The 16,190-nt window shown below is 39.8% G+C and overlaps 1 protein-coding gene across 1 annotated transcript in view; it reads left to right on the plus strand.

The window, feature by feature from the left end:
• Positions 1-16,190, plus strand: part of MPP7 (MAGUK p55 scaffold protein 7) — a 143,174-nt gene that overhangs the window by 13,178 nt on the left and 113,806 nt on the right. Inside the window, exon 2 of the mRNA XM_053466014.1 lies at positions 11,309-11,385. The gene's annotated coding sequence lies outside the window, so the exon portion shown is untranslated. The remainder of the gene's footprint in view (positions 1-11,308; positions 11,386-16,190) is intronic.

A 16,190-nucleotide genomic window follows, 5' to 3' on the forward strand; every position in this document is an offset into this window, starting at 1 on the left:
AATACCTTGTGACTTTTCTGCATCTCAGGGAATGCTGACGCTTTGAACATTGCTTAGGGGTATACGTCCAGTGACTCTACATTCTGAAACATTCCCTCCATAGTGCGATGTACCCGGCGCCGGCCATCTTTAAGAGATAGAACACCTTGTGCTCAGCACTAAGTACAAAGACTGGTGGGAATGGGTTACTGTCCAGGTCAGGCCTAGGACAGCGCCCGAATTAAATACATCGCTGATCATGTGACATGTAACTGGTGTGGGAAATAAAATAAAACTAAAATATTAATGATAAAATTAATTATTGACACATTCCTGGTGTGTCCTTTGTCAAACACTGTATCTGATGGAGCTGGACACTTTAGACTGGGCAGCAAATGTGAAAATATTAAAACGGGTGGCTTTTCTGTAAATCGGTAGGTTACGATTGCCTTTGTATCATACGCCGCCTTTACTTTCTCTTTAATCATTTCGCTGGCTTATCGCTCTCCCAGCAGTGCTTTCCGCAGGGTCTGCGTTGTGCGTTAAGGGCCGTTGCTTGTGACGATGTACCTATTTATTTAGCTGGAACGTTTAGGGCAAAAATGTCCAGCGCTTCACAAATACTATTGGTCATTTATAAAAACATTTTTGTTTATTTTACATAGTTACCGTTCATTCGCCCCTCATAAATAGTCATGTAAAATGTTTAAATCTGAACATATCCTTTAGTTATTGTTCTGCGTCTCACAATTATAAACACCTGCTTTTCCTAAACACAGCTTATGGCCAAACATGCCAAGACCCAAAACCCGCTTCTGAATGCCATGCCGGTGCATAACATACCTGTAAATGAACTCGCTTAATTAGATCAAAGGGTTATTTCTTTTAATCTTGCAAATCAGACGGGCTATTAAATTTCCACGTGTTTTATCTGCAGGATACCAGATGCCTTTTGCATATCAAGTGCAGGCTGACTCACTTCTGCTCCTATCATTTTAACCAGCGGAAAAAAGGTTTTCCCATTTTACTGCTTAGTATCTTCATTACGGGTTCAGGTCGTGCACACGATATGGAAACTTCTGACCTTATTTGACTTCGTCTCTGCATCTGTGGACCTCATGCCTCCTGTCTCTTCCAGAAGAAGCTGCTGTTTGTTGTGGTCTATTAATCATCATGCTAATACCATACTGTAACATAAACACCATACATGCTAGGACCACTCTCTTATAACACATGCCCACACACAATAGCTAACACTATGAATATATAAAATGGCGCTATACATTAACACACACACTGACTCTTGACACAACAGTATATACTACTCACAGCTGCCTATGTCCTGCCATCTGATGTGAAGTACCCAGTGGGCTCATATAGCACGTGTTATGTGACACCCCCAACCGGGATGCCGTGATTGAATTCATGGTTTCTAGTCGTCAAGCTCTGTGTGCTTATGTTTGTGTGTGTGTGTGTGTGTGTATATGTATATATATATAATGTAATAGTATATTTTATAAAATATGTCCTAGAAATCCCACTACCTGTATATCAATGACAGCAGCCGCTGTAGCTACCTCATTGGTGTATAATTTATCTGCTCTTTGGTGAGGGTTTCTTTTTATTGCACGTGGTAAAAAGTAGATAAGACCCATTCGGCCCATAAAGTCTGCATGCTTTTTCCTGATGTAAAGACTTGGGCCTTAATCAGTCGGATGTCTATCCCATGCGTGTTTAATACCCTCACTGTATTAACCTTTGCCGCTTCTACTGTTCCACTCATCTACCATCCCCTCAGTAAAAGTTATTTTATTACATCTAAGCCGTCGGTAGTTGCGTGGGCCCCGCTGTTATGCTGAACGGCTTCTCTCTCTCGCTCTTTCTGTCTCTTTGGGAGATTCCAATTTCTTCTGGGTTCTAAGAGTAATCTAATTATTAAATCAAACCTTGTATTAGCCAGATTGAATTTCTCTGCAAAGCCATTTTTGCCTTTCGTGGTATGTAGGCTGAGAGACTGCCGTGCTTAGCTGCTAATTTATGATTCACTTACAGGTTACGTATAAAAGTATCTCCCATCGTCCATCAGCGTTAAAAAGAAACATTACCCTGCTGGGTTATTAAAGTTTTCTTATGATTTATAATGCTGTATGTTACAAAATAGCTTTGATGTTTTTGCCACTTTTTAATAACCGAGTTTAGCTTTTAATGGCAAAATATGGACAAAAATGACAGCAAGGAGCTTCGTCGCTATATATGGAGAATGTTGCTGTTTCTCTGGGGCGTTGTTGCACGCGTTGGATCCCAGAGAGTCGCGAAGTTTATGGATCTGCCCTCGTAGGGTGCCGGTCAATGCGTTTTGTAAGTAATGTTTAGGATGGCAGTGATAAAGTCTTAAATTGTGCGGCGACTCTTTAATCCAGTAGATGTTTCTGTTTAAATAGGTAATAGTAAGATGTTAAAGAAATTAAACAATTTATTGACATTTAAGAAAAAAATTGGAATATGAAAATCATACAGTATATATTTATAACATTGCTACATGATTTGAATCCTATATATACTTTGGTTTGTTAAACATTACCAGCTGTCAGTCTACCTCAGCTAATATATATGATAGAAAAGCAATATGGCCACCCTTTTCATTTTCCCCTAAACACTCAAGTACTGAAATTCTAAAGAGCTCATCACTATAAAATGTAACCAAAGCCTCCATCAGAATAAGACTGTTTGTTGGAAAATCTTATATATATATCTCTTGATTGTATGCTTGTGAGCCGAGTCCTCTTTATCTAATGTATCAGTTTGTCTTGTCAGTTCTGGTTTTGTCAGACCATTTAAATGTACGGATGGTAGGAAGCGCTGCGTAAATTGTTGGCGCTATATAAATAAAAGATAATAATAATATGGATAGAAATTCTCTCTTTTTCTCTCTAAGTGGATGTGTGTAGTGCCACCGGCAATGCTGTTTCCTCTCCTATTTTTATTTTGTTCTTTCCAGTGGATATTTGATTGGCTAATTGACAAGGTCAGATTCCAGTCTGATTGGAATTTAAAAGAGGAGGGAAACATTCCTTGTGAAATAAATGAATTCCTATCTAGAGGGTCTTAACAAAACCGTGCCTCTTCAGCTCTGTCTGCTTCCCACTGCTGCCGGCGGAAAGATCAACGTCCGGTATCTTAAAGTATTCTGTGGAAGTTACTAATTTGCTTTTGTTGCATATAGTCAAACATTTAATTGGTCTTAGAAAATATTCCTACTAATGTCTTTTATTTCTATAGCTCCAATGGATTCTCCAGTGCTATACATCAGAAAAGATTGAAGGTTATGGTAAACCCTTTGGAGCAAAGACTGGTTCTGGTGTTTGTCAAATTCTGAATGATTATTTAATTAAAATATTGTGAGGAAGTCATCTTAGATAGAACGCCTGTATCTTTTCTTACTCCAGTCTAGGTAGACTCTGTAATTTCTTATGTGGTGTGTTCTACCACCTTTACTTTTTAAACGTCCATGCAATACATGCTGGAAGCTCGTCTTCTTTTGTACTAGTACGTCTTAACTGCAGAGGAGGTGCTGATGCGGGGTAGGACAGTGTCCCCCATGGGGGAACCCTGTAGGTCTCAGAAGAATTCCTCGCCCTCCAAACGGTTCCTCGTTGGGTTTAGCCTTTTTAGTTTGAGTGGCCGTGGGACTTTGTGGTGATCTTCCAAGACCAGGGTACACACAGGTAGAGAAAAACAGGCCTTAAGCCGAGATTCTGTGTCCAGGGAAGCCGTTTAACAAACCTGGGTCAAGGAGCCAGAGTTCGGGATAGCCAGATAACAAGCTGAGGTCAGGAAGCTGGAGTTCAGGACGGTCAGAGTCAAGCCGGGCCAAACACAGGAGCAAATTAGCCCTAGAACACACTGAGACAGGATGCATTATGGTTTACATAGGTACGACCATCAGAGGGCAAGGTATTGGCTGGTATTGGTTCCCCAAGTGCCTACTTAGCAGCTGATTACTAGTTTCTTGCTTTCTGTCCTTCCTTGTAAAAATGCGCACAAGCAGCAACCCATGGCGTTTGTAAACCTCGTCGTCCGTTAAATGGTCTATCATGTCCATGGAACCTCCAGATATGTAGCCAGATACATTTGTATCCAGAGCCCTGTGTGTTAGCGTAGACGCCTAATGTCTTTTCCATGTTAAATTATCCCATTGGAACAGCTCACAGCTGGGGAGATGAGAATTGCAAACGAGGCACCATGGACAACTTGATTCCAAAAATAGAGCCGTGCAGCAAATTGCTTATGGTGCGAAACAGGGATGTAGTCTATACTGCTGAAGACAAGTTTATGAGTAAAGTGATCACCATAAAGTCATCGGATCGTGGTTATTTTGCACAAAGGTTTTAATTCTGGCTCAGAAGCTGTTCTAGATGCGGAATTCAGTTGCTTTATAAATGGCTCCTTTGTTTCCAGCCCCAGCTGATGTATGATTACAGACTGTGTATGGGAAGTGTGGTGCGTCTGGGTGAGAGCCGGTTCAAAGGCCTTCCCGGTGCTTTTATCTCTTCCTTTAGTTCTACAGACCGTTACATCTCTTTATAAGATGGTGCAATGTTAAACTCATGGGCTGCATGCGGTGCGTGAAACAGTGGCGTGTTTATTTACTCGGTAATTGCCAGTGATCTGCATCCATTGCTTTGCTATACACTGAACGATGACTTCATGCAGTTTTAAGGGCATCATTATATCCCCAGTAAGCTACTTTTAAGTTGATGGAATTTTCCATGTCTTTGTTGCTCTTTGTACAGCTAATCAGCGGCAGGAATACTGACCTTAGAAGAGGGGTGTACCTTCTGCTAACATATTTTGTACAAACTTAGCAAACTTATCCTTTTTTTTTCTTCTAGTTTTTGCATAATGATTTCCGGCAGCTGCATATCAGCCGTTTGTATGAGTTCTCGCTCCGTTATCTTATCCCAATCTACTAGACAAACAAAAGTCTATGGAGGAACGGACATCTTTAGCATTGGAATAAAGTATGAACTGTGTGGTGTCTGAGAAGGAAAAGTCTCCCCAAAATATCACATGACTGACAAAAATGGTGGCCTCCAGGTCTGCAGATAAAGGATGACTATATACACCACAGGGTTTTTTACACAAGGAGAATTTTTTTACTTAATTGGATATATTTGTGGTTTGTGATTTTTGAAAGGTGCTGTTAACACAATCTGCGATGGCTCGTTGAAAAGCTGGAGGTATTACGATTGTGCGTGCGTTTAGCGCACGTTAACAAACAGACACTTACGTGCCATCGGTAAGCTGGAATTCACAATACTTTATTTCACTCATGGTTACCGGTCACGTGGAAATATTAACGTGGAACATCGGAACACTCCTTTCCATTGTCTAAGACGCTCTAATAGAAGCGATAGAGACGGTAACGCTCCACTTATGTGTCATCCTCAATTGTTCTGTATTACCAGAATATTTTGTTGTTGCCTAGAACATAAAAAATGAAACCTCATTCACATTTACTGTAGACAGATACGTAGGGAAATGTGAGTGTCGGCTGACGGGAAGCCTTCATCTTCTACTCCCGTGTGTTAGTAGTACGGATCTTTATTTTGAACCGTGACGTTGGGGCTGTGTTGGAACGATAAACGTTATAAGTTGTGTCTTAAACAGGAACTAGAAACCACACTCCCAGAAGGTGTAGAATGCGTTCCTAATCTATTCAGCGGAAGTGATAATGGCCAATGCAGCGAGGGAGCCCGGCAATCCCTTACTCGGGTTTAGGCCTATAGGTTCGGCCTTTTAGGTGTTTTTTCTTTTATTGTTGTTACAAGCTGCTTCTCTGTTCTACCATGACACCCGAGCCCCGCAGCCTTTCCAGTTCTCGCTTGAGCTCGGGTGGAATAATCAGATTGTTAATTCTCTTATTATTGGTGTGTCCCGATCAGTAAAAATTTTTCTTGTTCAAAATAATTATGGGAAATATGGCATTCTTCAGTAAATAATGTAACAAGACTAAAATCATACTAGTGGACGGCGCTAGAAACAGACCTGTGGGGGAGAAAATTCTTTACAGTCACAATCTAGAAAAATTGAGCAAGAATATGTTCTTGGTAAACGCTGGAAGAGTTCCAGCATGGGCACGGGCAAAGTTCACGTCAGGTCCCGCAACAAAGTCATTCATTTATACGTTACCATTCAAACGTTTGGGTTCACTCAGCTGTTTCATGGAAAACAAGAGCATTTCTAACGTTTATAATTGCAGAAGGATTTTCTAACGCTCAATGAGCCTTTTAAACTTAGATTTCTGATCCATTTCTTGCTATTTTAATGGACAAAATTTCCAAGTGATCCCAAACTTTTGACCTGTAGTGTATATAATACATTTTGAGTAAGCATACTGTCTGCTTTAGTCTGAACTTATAACAGGAGGTACTGATTTCTGCTAACTGGATTAGTTCCCCAGTTATTGCCTCTTTAAGCGTCTGTCCGCTTGCCAGCCGGGTCCTCTCTACCTAATGCATCGGATTTGTCTTAGTCTGTCGATTCTAGTTTTGTCAGACCCATTGAATGTAGGGACTGTAAGAACGGCTACAGAAATTGTTGCTGCTATATAAATAATAATAATAATAATAATAATGATAATAAGTGTGTGTGTGTCATTGCTTTGCCGAACTCTCTGGCACACACTCGGTTAAAAATAGTCTTGTTTGCTGAGCTAATTCTCAATTGATTTTACCGACTCTCCGTTATTTAATCTTCTGGATGTGAAGGAAGTGAACAAATGTGAAGTCATTTGAAGTTCTGCAGGTAGCCGGACAGGCTAATGATGTTATACGTTAATTTAATAGAGCCCCCGTTTGTCTGCGCTCTGGGGTAGGGCTGCTTTCTCACAGTATTGCCTTAAAATTGCCCCCTGTAAAATATTCTTTCATTACGTTTAGTGTTAAACACTTGCTTTTACAAACATTATTATATTGTTTATTATTATTATTACTATTATTACTATCATTAATACTTTGGTTTTTATTATTATTATTGTATTGTATGTTCGTTCTGTAGTGATGCTCACAACAGAAGGTATATTTGAGCAAAACCGCTGTATCTGCCATCCCTGCTACTTTATTCTAAGTAAGTAGATTCCGTAAAGAATAATAATTGCGTGTAGAAAGTTCTTTCATCGGATCTCAAACACATGATATAGACAGAGCCCCGAAATGTCTACTATATTTAACACTAAAAGTTTTTGTATATTTATGTACCGTCACAAGAGGTACCCCGAAAAACTTGGGGAATCAAGTAAATAATGCCATTTTATAACTGTGTTATCAGCCTTTGGTAATCCTGGAGAGTAAGAAGACTTTTAATCTAGTTGTAATTGAAATATACATTTATACAGCGCTCTCTGCTGTGACGCCGGCTGTTGGACAGAGCTTGGCACGTTATTTTCTTGGTACGATGGACGGCGAATATCTTGTGCGATGATACATAGCTCTATGCTGTCCGTAGTATATGAATCTAGTTACGGCTCTGCTGTGTAGACGGGTGAGCTAAGCTGGCCCCTGTAGAATAGGTCAGCGGTGTCAAATGATAGCCAGCAGGGGCGAGGACACGAGATCGTGCCGCTGGCTGCCAGGGAGTGCGGCCCTGCTGGAACGCTTTAAATGAAAAGCGTGGACATTGTGTTCAGCTGTTTTCAATTACTACTTTTTATAGATGGCAGACGAGTCCCATCAGGTTTTTAGAAGCTGCAGTGTGCGACGCCTCTGAAAAGGACAAAGACCTCAGGAGGTACAAATGCTAGAAGAACTAAATCTATCAATATTTTGTATTCGTGTTACTTTTTCAGTAGAACAATACATTGTGTGTTCCTTCTAGATTGCAAGCTCTTCTCGCCTTTTTTTTATTTTTATGATATGTTTTGGGAAAGTCGATGATGAGTTTGGGATAACTAAATAGTTTATTACCATGTTTATTCAGTTTAAAAAAAACAAAAAAACAACTTTTTATTTCTTTACAAAAAGAACCGTCCTTCCCTCTGTATTCTTTATTGAAGGGAGAGATACAATTCCTGAACTTGTTTTTTAATGTTGGTCACCTACTTCTAAGGATTACATTCTACTACACTAAAAAGATCTTGTGTAATTATTTGTAGTTTTTTTTCTTTTCTTTTGGTCCACCTCTAAATAATTTATTGCATATATATATATATATATATATATATAATATATATATATATAATATATATATATATAATATATATATATATATATATAATATATATATAATGCAATAATTAGGGTAATGGCTGTGGGAATATGACATAATTTCCTGGCGCTCAGACACTCAGGCAAAGTATGAGAACCTTGAGGTGCGTGTAAGTGTGTTGGCGTGCGTGTAAGAGGAGCTAGCCTCGCGGAGCGGCAGGACTTCTTGTTACACTGGTGCTGGTATACAGTGTTTGGATGGAGAATAGTTCTGTAGGATATATATATATTTGATTTGTACTGGTGCGGTCCCACACTGGATGAATTATATACACTGTTCTGCATTTATTCTATTCTTTAAAGCAAGTCTTAGATTTGAGATTTGAAAAGACCCCAAGAGCAGCATCAGTGAGTCGTCTTCTTATCTAGAAGGCTTATTCTTGGAATCTGTTTGGAAACGTTTGGGTTCGGTCAGATGGTCGTTACCTTGTATTACGTGGATGTTGGTGTTACAGAACCTGGAGCTGTTTAGGATTCATTTAAAATGTCTTTCCATATCCAGACTCTTATCTAGATAATACTGATGTCACATCTGCTCTTTGCTTTGAATGTGGAACGCATTCTGATTTTAAATATAACCCGTAAAGCGGTATATATATGTTTCAAATCTTCTGGCTCGGTTCCACAGCTCTCTGCTTCCAGACAAGTCTTCGGCTTCTCGATAGACGCTTCTCGGATTTCCCGAGTGAAACGGTCCTCCTTGACATTTCCATCTCTGTAATGCGGAGCCTTTTTTGCCTCGTGTAGAACTCTAGATTTGCATTTGAAAATTATTAATAGTCATTTGCAGTTTAACAATATAAAATGCTAATGTGATGTGTAATTATAATTAAAGGGACAGACCACTGCCCCACGCAGCCTCACCAGCAATGGATATTAAACTACTTGGTAAGTGCTTTACTATGTAGTCTTTACCTGCCTTTACGTTCTCTCGAGGCAGCCAATCAGTGGCCGGAAAACTCTCCCATTCAAAATGATAGGAGTTATTTTTACTCATGGAAAGGCTTTTGGCAAACGTGGTGTTTTGGCAACCCCTAAGGGCGGATAGGGCGTTATAGTGCACATGATGGCTGGAGTATCCCTTTAAGCTTAGATAAGAATGTTTATATTGAAGTCACCCTACTATGTGGATTAGGAGCCATTCTTTGTAGGAATCTTTGTTATTTAATCTGTGTCGGCAGCATTATGACTTTATGCATGATTTAAAAGCTCTCCCCTATAGTTTTGTTATATATCGCTATGTGGATGAGCCACAGGCATAAATGTAGCCTGCGTTTTCGGGTGTAAAGAGGCATTTATTGATCCTGCTTGAAAGTCATTTTGCCAAATTCCTTATAACTACTTTGTTCTTTGCACGTGACTTCCATACCCTCATCAGTGGGTTCATATACTTATTTTTATACTGAAACAATTCAAACTGTATCCGCAATTACAATTATATTTTATATTTAATTCCTTTAAATATATTTTTTCCTACAGAGTTATTGCTGCAAACTGACCTGTTGTTCTATATATTCTATATGTCACCATGTATCCGCTGTGACTTCCTTCAAGAGCAGTGTGTTTGTTTTTTAAAGGCCAAAGTTAAAAGAAAAGCTAGATTTAATGTAGCTGGTGTGACTCTTCTTCATTCTCTGACTATAAGCATTCCTAGGACAGGTGTAGGAATTCGGAGAATGCCGTGGGCTATTGATACAGCTAGCTTTCAAAACATCGAAAATAATTTAAGCCATTTAGAAATGAATGCGCATGTTTTTTCCTTACTAACGTTAAGATCCAAAGCGAAGGCTTGGCCCTTGGTCTTGTCTTGGATTTAGGAGGTCCTTGTGCCTTCCCCATGTTTACATTCTCTCGCTTAAACCTTTTCTTCTGGAAGACGATCATTGAACAGAACCGCCACCCTTTTAATTAAGAAATACGTTCTTACATCACATCTAAACCGCTCACCCTCTAATCTTTGAATACTAACTTCTTCTTTGTTTAACCCTTTTTATACATTTAACACTGGAGTGCCCACTATACGTGCTGAGAAATACATATGCTGCATGTAGCAGTTCCTATATAATGAATGTGTAGGTTTCTCTGCTTTTGTGTAAGGGGTTAATAAGACTGTCACTTAATTCATGTTATAGCCAAATCCTGAAAAATGTCCCAGGCTCCTAGAGGGGGAAATATTCTGATCCCCCAACTCTCAAACCATTAAATGTCTCTCTCCTCTTCCTACTCTGATCCATACATTATTTATTATTATAATGATTTACTCTTTATTTTAATAATTTTTTATTTAAATATTTTTATCCTTCTGGACATGGGGTATCCAGTACTGGCCCAGAGGTATGAAGTGATTTATAGTTTAAATTACACGCTATTAATATTAAAATGCAGATGTCACGCTGTTGCCTTACATTGATAACGTAGACTTCTTCTGACACTGCAGTTCCACTGTGAGTATGAAAATATCCGGCGTGCTGCAGCCTGCGCTATAGGCGCAGCCCCCGCCATATTGTTCTCGTCGTTTGCTTGCTTTGTCTGGGTGTTTGATGTCTCGTGTGTTTGATGAAGGTGTTCTTCGGTTACCTGCAGTCACAGGATCGCCTTCTCACCGTGTAATACTATAAGCCGCACCAGGCAAACGTCTGTTTGGTAAAAACATTATAGGCAGAGATCCGGCCGTAATGTTTGTGCCCCGTAAGCAGTATTTAAAGGGCCCCAGACGCGGTCTGTGTCAGGTGCCGTTATCAGGTTGCGTCCCGTGTGCCGGGAATCATTATGTTCTTCTGATTTCATTTGTAATAATATTTTTAATAAATAAATAATGAAGACTTTAGTGCTTGCCATGAATGTGTTAACTTGGTAAACATTCCTATTATTTGTCAAATACCTCTTAAAATAAACGGTAACTTAAATACACGGCGTCATTCTTTCTCTCTTCTAATCAGACGTGGATGTTGATGGTTTCAATCTTTTCCCCCTCGTTGTACGCAGAGAGATCGCAAATGTTGCCGTATAGTAAAAATGACATGATTGTCCCTTTTAATTGCTAACATTATTCTGCTTTACTTTAGGTTCATGATGTCTGAGGATTGCTTATGATGCATTTATATACCGCAACGTAATCAAGCTCTTCTACAAACCAGCAGAGGTAAAGAACGTATTTACGCATGAATTCTTTGTAAGGGGTTGCAATGATCTGTGCTGGCCTTAAGGGACTGTTTTATCAGCACGGAGCATCATGTCATGTACTATACTGTGCTCCTCCACGCATGCCACCAGCCACCCCATACAGAGGGTCGCCCTCCTCTGAGACCTCATTCATTGCCCCTCCAGCCATGTGATCCTTGGGAAGACAAATGACAGCTTACCTATTTAACCCCTTAATCGCTTCTGTATTCAGCTGAGAAAGTATGAATCGTGTCGCTTATATTACGTTTTTGGGAATGTTTGGAGGGGTTTTTGATATCCGTTAGTGGGGAATTTTGGATGGATCCATGAATTTAGCGTTAAGTTGGTTTTTGTTATAGATGTCATGTGGGGATCTAGTGTTAGTTTAGTGAGGGTAGCTGGTTGGAGGGTATAGTGTTAAGTAGCTGCTTGCAAAAAGTAATATGCACCTTCTTGCATTTGCAAATTCCAGAATAGATTAAAATAGATTAAAATCCTACGCAAAAGAAACAGTGAACCGATTATTTATTTCTGTCATTTGCTCCAAATACTCTAGTTGCGTACAAAATATCCTAAGTAAAACTTGATAAAAAAAAAATGCCCCTTATTTATATTTTAGTTGCACTAAATGATGGCTTCTAATAAAAAGAAAGGTCTTTTACTTATTATATATAAACCAAAAGTACCCTGGGTCCTATGGGGTTTGCCGGTGCAAAATGTAACTTGTCATGAAGCGGTTAAGGGATGGCTACAAACATCAAATATAGACGGTGAGTATATCCGCCATGAACGGAATGCGAGAGCCCCGGGGTCTGGCGGGGTTGGCGGCGACGGCAGCCAAGACGTGTTATTTTACTCCATTGTGCGTCCCGGCCGGCTTTCTAGCTCTCTGCCCTCGCTGGTATTGGGTTATTTAAGCTCGTTGCTTCTGAGAAATCTTTAGGAATCTCAAACGAGGGTCAGCGTTCCTGTGGATATTCCTTTCACACAAACGCGAGCCTATAAATGTTTACTAAATCGTTTAACTCCCGCAGGGCCGCACACGTCTATTTCTTAAGGAGCCCGATGTAAAGCGGACCTGTTGTGTTAAATATTGCAGTAAATAAAGGATAAAAACTTGAGGTATGGTTTCGGCTCCTTAGCTTCACTATACATTAAGGTCCAGCTTTAATTGGATTCTGCTCTACAAATAACTTTGCTGGCCCTGTATATTGTATAGTAAAATCAGAGAGATTGACTTGCCTGCTCAGCCCTTCTTACACTAGAAACCTGCCCGCGTTGGCCCATCATAATGAGAATAAAGCCATGGCTCTTTTGCATCTAAAACTAGGTCAGAGGCTTAGCTGTACTATGAGGATGTTTTACTTTATTGAGAGGGTTGTAGATAAGTGGAACGGCCTTCCAGCAGAAGTGGAAGAGGCTAATATAGTGAGGGACCAGGGACTGCCTGATACAAGGGTGGATTGGACGGGCTGAAGAGTTCTTTTCTGCCATCAAATTCTGTGTTCCGGAAAACCCTTCCATGCAAACTTCTAAGCGGACTTCTTGAGCTTCTCGCTACAGTCTTTAATAGTAACTCCAGACATCTGGCTGAGCGATCACCCCTGGAGAGATGTCCCCTAACATGCCTGGTTTTGGTCAGGAATTATTGGTGATGAAATTGGTTGTGACATTTTATCATCTTTTATTACAAGGGCAATATCATTACTGTTTTAACCCCGTGAGAGCCAATGGAAAGTAAAAAGGGTTCTTATGAAGTGTATGTGAGTTTGCTGCCTTCGGGTCACGCTTGGCCCCACTTTCTCGTTCACTTAACAAATCCTGCTGCCATCACCTGCGATAAATCTCTCAACTTCATCCATTCGTCACATAAGTTAAACTATGGCTTAACACAAGGCGGTATGATAAGGAGTCAGCGTGATTGTTTAATACAGATGACCAATAGGCAGCTGCCTGGAAACCTGGTATTATTCATAATAGAACTTTTTCTTTAAAAAAAAAACAACACTGTTTTAGGAAACTTATTTTTAATACTAGTAATAAATAAAAAAAGAGGTTTGTTTTCCCCTTTAATAAGTGTCGCTGTGTGGAGTCCATGGTGTTTGGGAATCATAAAGCGAATGAAAATCACTGAACTGGCAGCCTTTGATTATTGCAGATCTGGGCTGTATGAGTGATAAGAGCTTCCAAATACACCCCGAAAGAAAATCCTCTGGGGGATTTATTCACTAAGTTCGGTCCCTCCCGTCAGAAGCTTGCTGGGTTGACGAGTTGAAATGTTTAAAGTTAACTGCTACGTCTCATTTGGATAAACTATGCGCTCCCTATACATGCTCCCAAATTGAACTTCTGCAAAGGAAATAATCCCTGTTATTGTTGATTGTCTATCTGCTCACAATTCAGCTACACGTGAGTTTTGTTTCCGCCGTTTAGCTAGAATATACGGTAGATCCCGTCTTTGCAGTTCCAACTCTCACAATGAGCAGCCAGCCTTTAGGTGTCACTGACCAATACGGAAATTAAATACACATCCGGTGGCTCTCGGTCTCTTGTAGGACTGCTGCTCCTGTGATACGGTTTTTGGTTTGAGGAACATCATGATCATACCCTTTTAGATACACCTGCTCTGTATTTTAGGCTCGGATGAGTGTTGTCCGTATTTGTGTTATTTTAGGTAAAATTATTCCATCCCATCTGTGGAGCACAGAAGAATATGCCATAATGTTATAAATAAATGAAGCTTGAATACCTTATTTGAGAAACTTGGCTTTGCTCCCATTTTCTTTTAATCCAAATTAATCCTCACCCGTAGTGTCATTTCTAGTAATAATGCAGCATTCGCTATAAAATAAAAAAGAAAACTTATAGAAGCACTAATACAAAAATAATTTTTTTTTGCGTCCCACGCTGATTAATGGGAAACTCCCGCCGTTTTATAAATTTCTTATTTCAGATTTAAACAAGTTTGCAAAATAGTGCTGTTCTTCTTTGTTTTCCCCTTTTTTTACCATCCTGGGTTATTATACATTTTTTTGGCAGCTGCATATTTGCCACTTGTACCTGGAGAAACCCACTGACTCTATTCATACTGCCTTGGGTAGACAATAGAATGGCTCAGTCTTCATCACCCACCCAGACTCTCTGACTAGTGAAAGTCTATGGAGGTACGGACTTCATTAGTATTGCCATAAAGAATCAGCTCAGCGTGGTGCTTGAGCAGTAAAGTCATCCAAAATATCACATGACTGACAACAATGGAAGCCTCCAGGTCTGAAGATAAATTATTGGAGCAAAATGAGATAAAACCAGGTTTTTGCCAATGATATCCTACATTACTGTATACAGCACTGGGGTTTATTCCCATCGGGAATAACTTTTTTTCATGGGCCTTTTCCCTTAACACACCTTTCATTTTTAATACCATTAATGTGTTTGCTTCGGACAACTTCTGCGTGCTGGAGATGCGTTGTCTCCAGTTATTATCTTAGCATCTCTAGCATCTTGGCGTCTCCTCCCTGAAGGTGTTATAAGCATTATGGTTTTATAGGCACTAAGGCTATTATTACATAAAGGTGTGTACGGGAAAAGCCAGATTCCGTTTCCGAATCCAGGAGAAGTTCCTACAAATTGAAATATTTCATATTTAAATGATTTCGGCTCAATAATCCCCATATCAGACACGGTAAAGGATCAGAAGCAGTATTACAATGAAAAATGCCAAATATGTTGTGTCTGAAAGCGACACTTCCACTCGGATCGGTGTTACAGAAGGAAGCGCGCATGATACCCCGTAACAGGCGTAAATAAAAAACACTGCATTTACCACATGGGGTGAAGTAAACAATAGCATTTTCGGAAAGTAATTTGTGAGGTTGTACGTTTTATCCTCTACGATGTTCTTATTCTCCGTGCCGGTCGTAGTCTGAATGCAGGTCATTAGCACACTGCGTCTCTGGTAATGCGCTCCGTATTAACCTACTTAGATATTTTCCCATTTTATTTAATCTTAAAGCTCTTACTTTTGGGAGGCTGACTTTGGAGACAGATTTGCTGTCACAGTGTAACATTGGGGATTGAAAATTCGTTGCCCGAGAGCAGGTTTTTTGGAAGATGATGTTATTACGCGTATGCCACGGGAGCAGCCATCCTTACTTTCTGTTCTTTTTTCTTATTTGGGTAAATGAATGTCTTTTGTTTAGCAGTAGCTTTGTAAAGGTTATTAATGGGGTAACGATCAACTAGTCCTTTAAACTTAAACGTGGATCAGCGAACACAACGTGCCTTTGGATTGGAGCACAGGAGTGATGGGAGTGATAAAGGGGTGCCTGTGCACCTATGAAGATATTCCATTAAAAATCAGCCGTTTCCAGCATCAATACTCATTTACAACACTAACCTCGTCGCGCGGTGTTTTGGCTCTATTCAAGCAAATTTCCAAACTTTTAAACAGTAGTCTGTGTATGAATATAAATTTTATATATATATATACGTATATGCAATCAATCTCTGAGATCGACTTATTTTTGTGGTTATATTATCCTCCATCAAGTTTGTATTATGAGTATTTTTCCAAAAACCACCATTGAATGCGTTGAAGCTATAAAGATCTCCTATAGCATTTGGAAAAATCTCATTTTACGCTTCTGAATGTTATCATGTTCTCTTGTATCCATAATGTTTTGCTTTCGTAAGCCGCAAATATGTTTTCTAGCGTCACACAGATTGGTCAGTGCAGAAAAAGTAAGGGAGCGCGATGGAGAGCTGCTGGCGCTGCTTACAGCTGTG

Source organism: Spea bombifrons, chromosome 5 (assembly GCF_027358695.1).
Source record: "Spea bombifrons isolate aSpeBom1 chromosome 5, aSpeBom1.2.pri, whole genome shotgun sequence".
Taxonomy (NCBI): Eukaryota; Metazoa; Chordata; class Amphibia; order Anura; family Pelobatidae; genus Spea; species Spea bombifrons.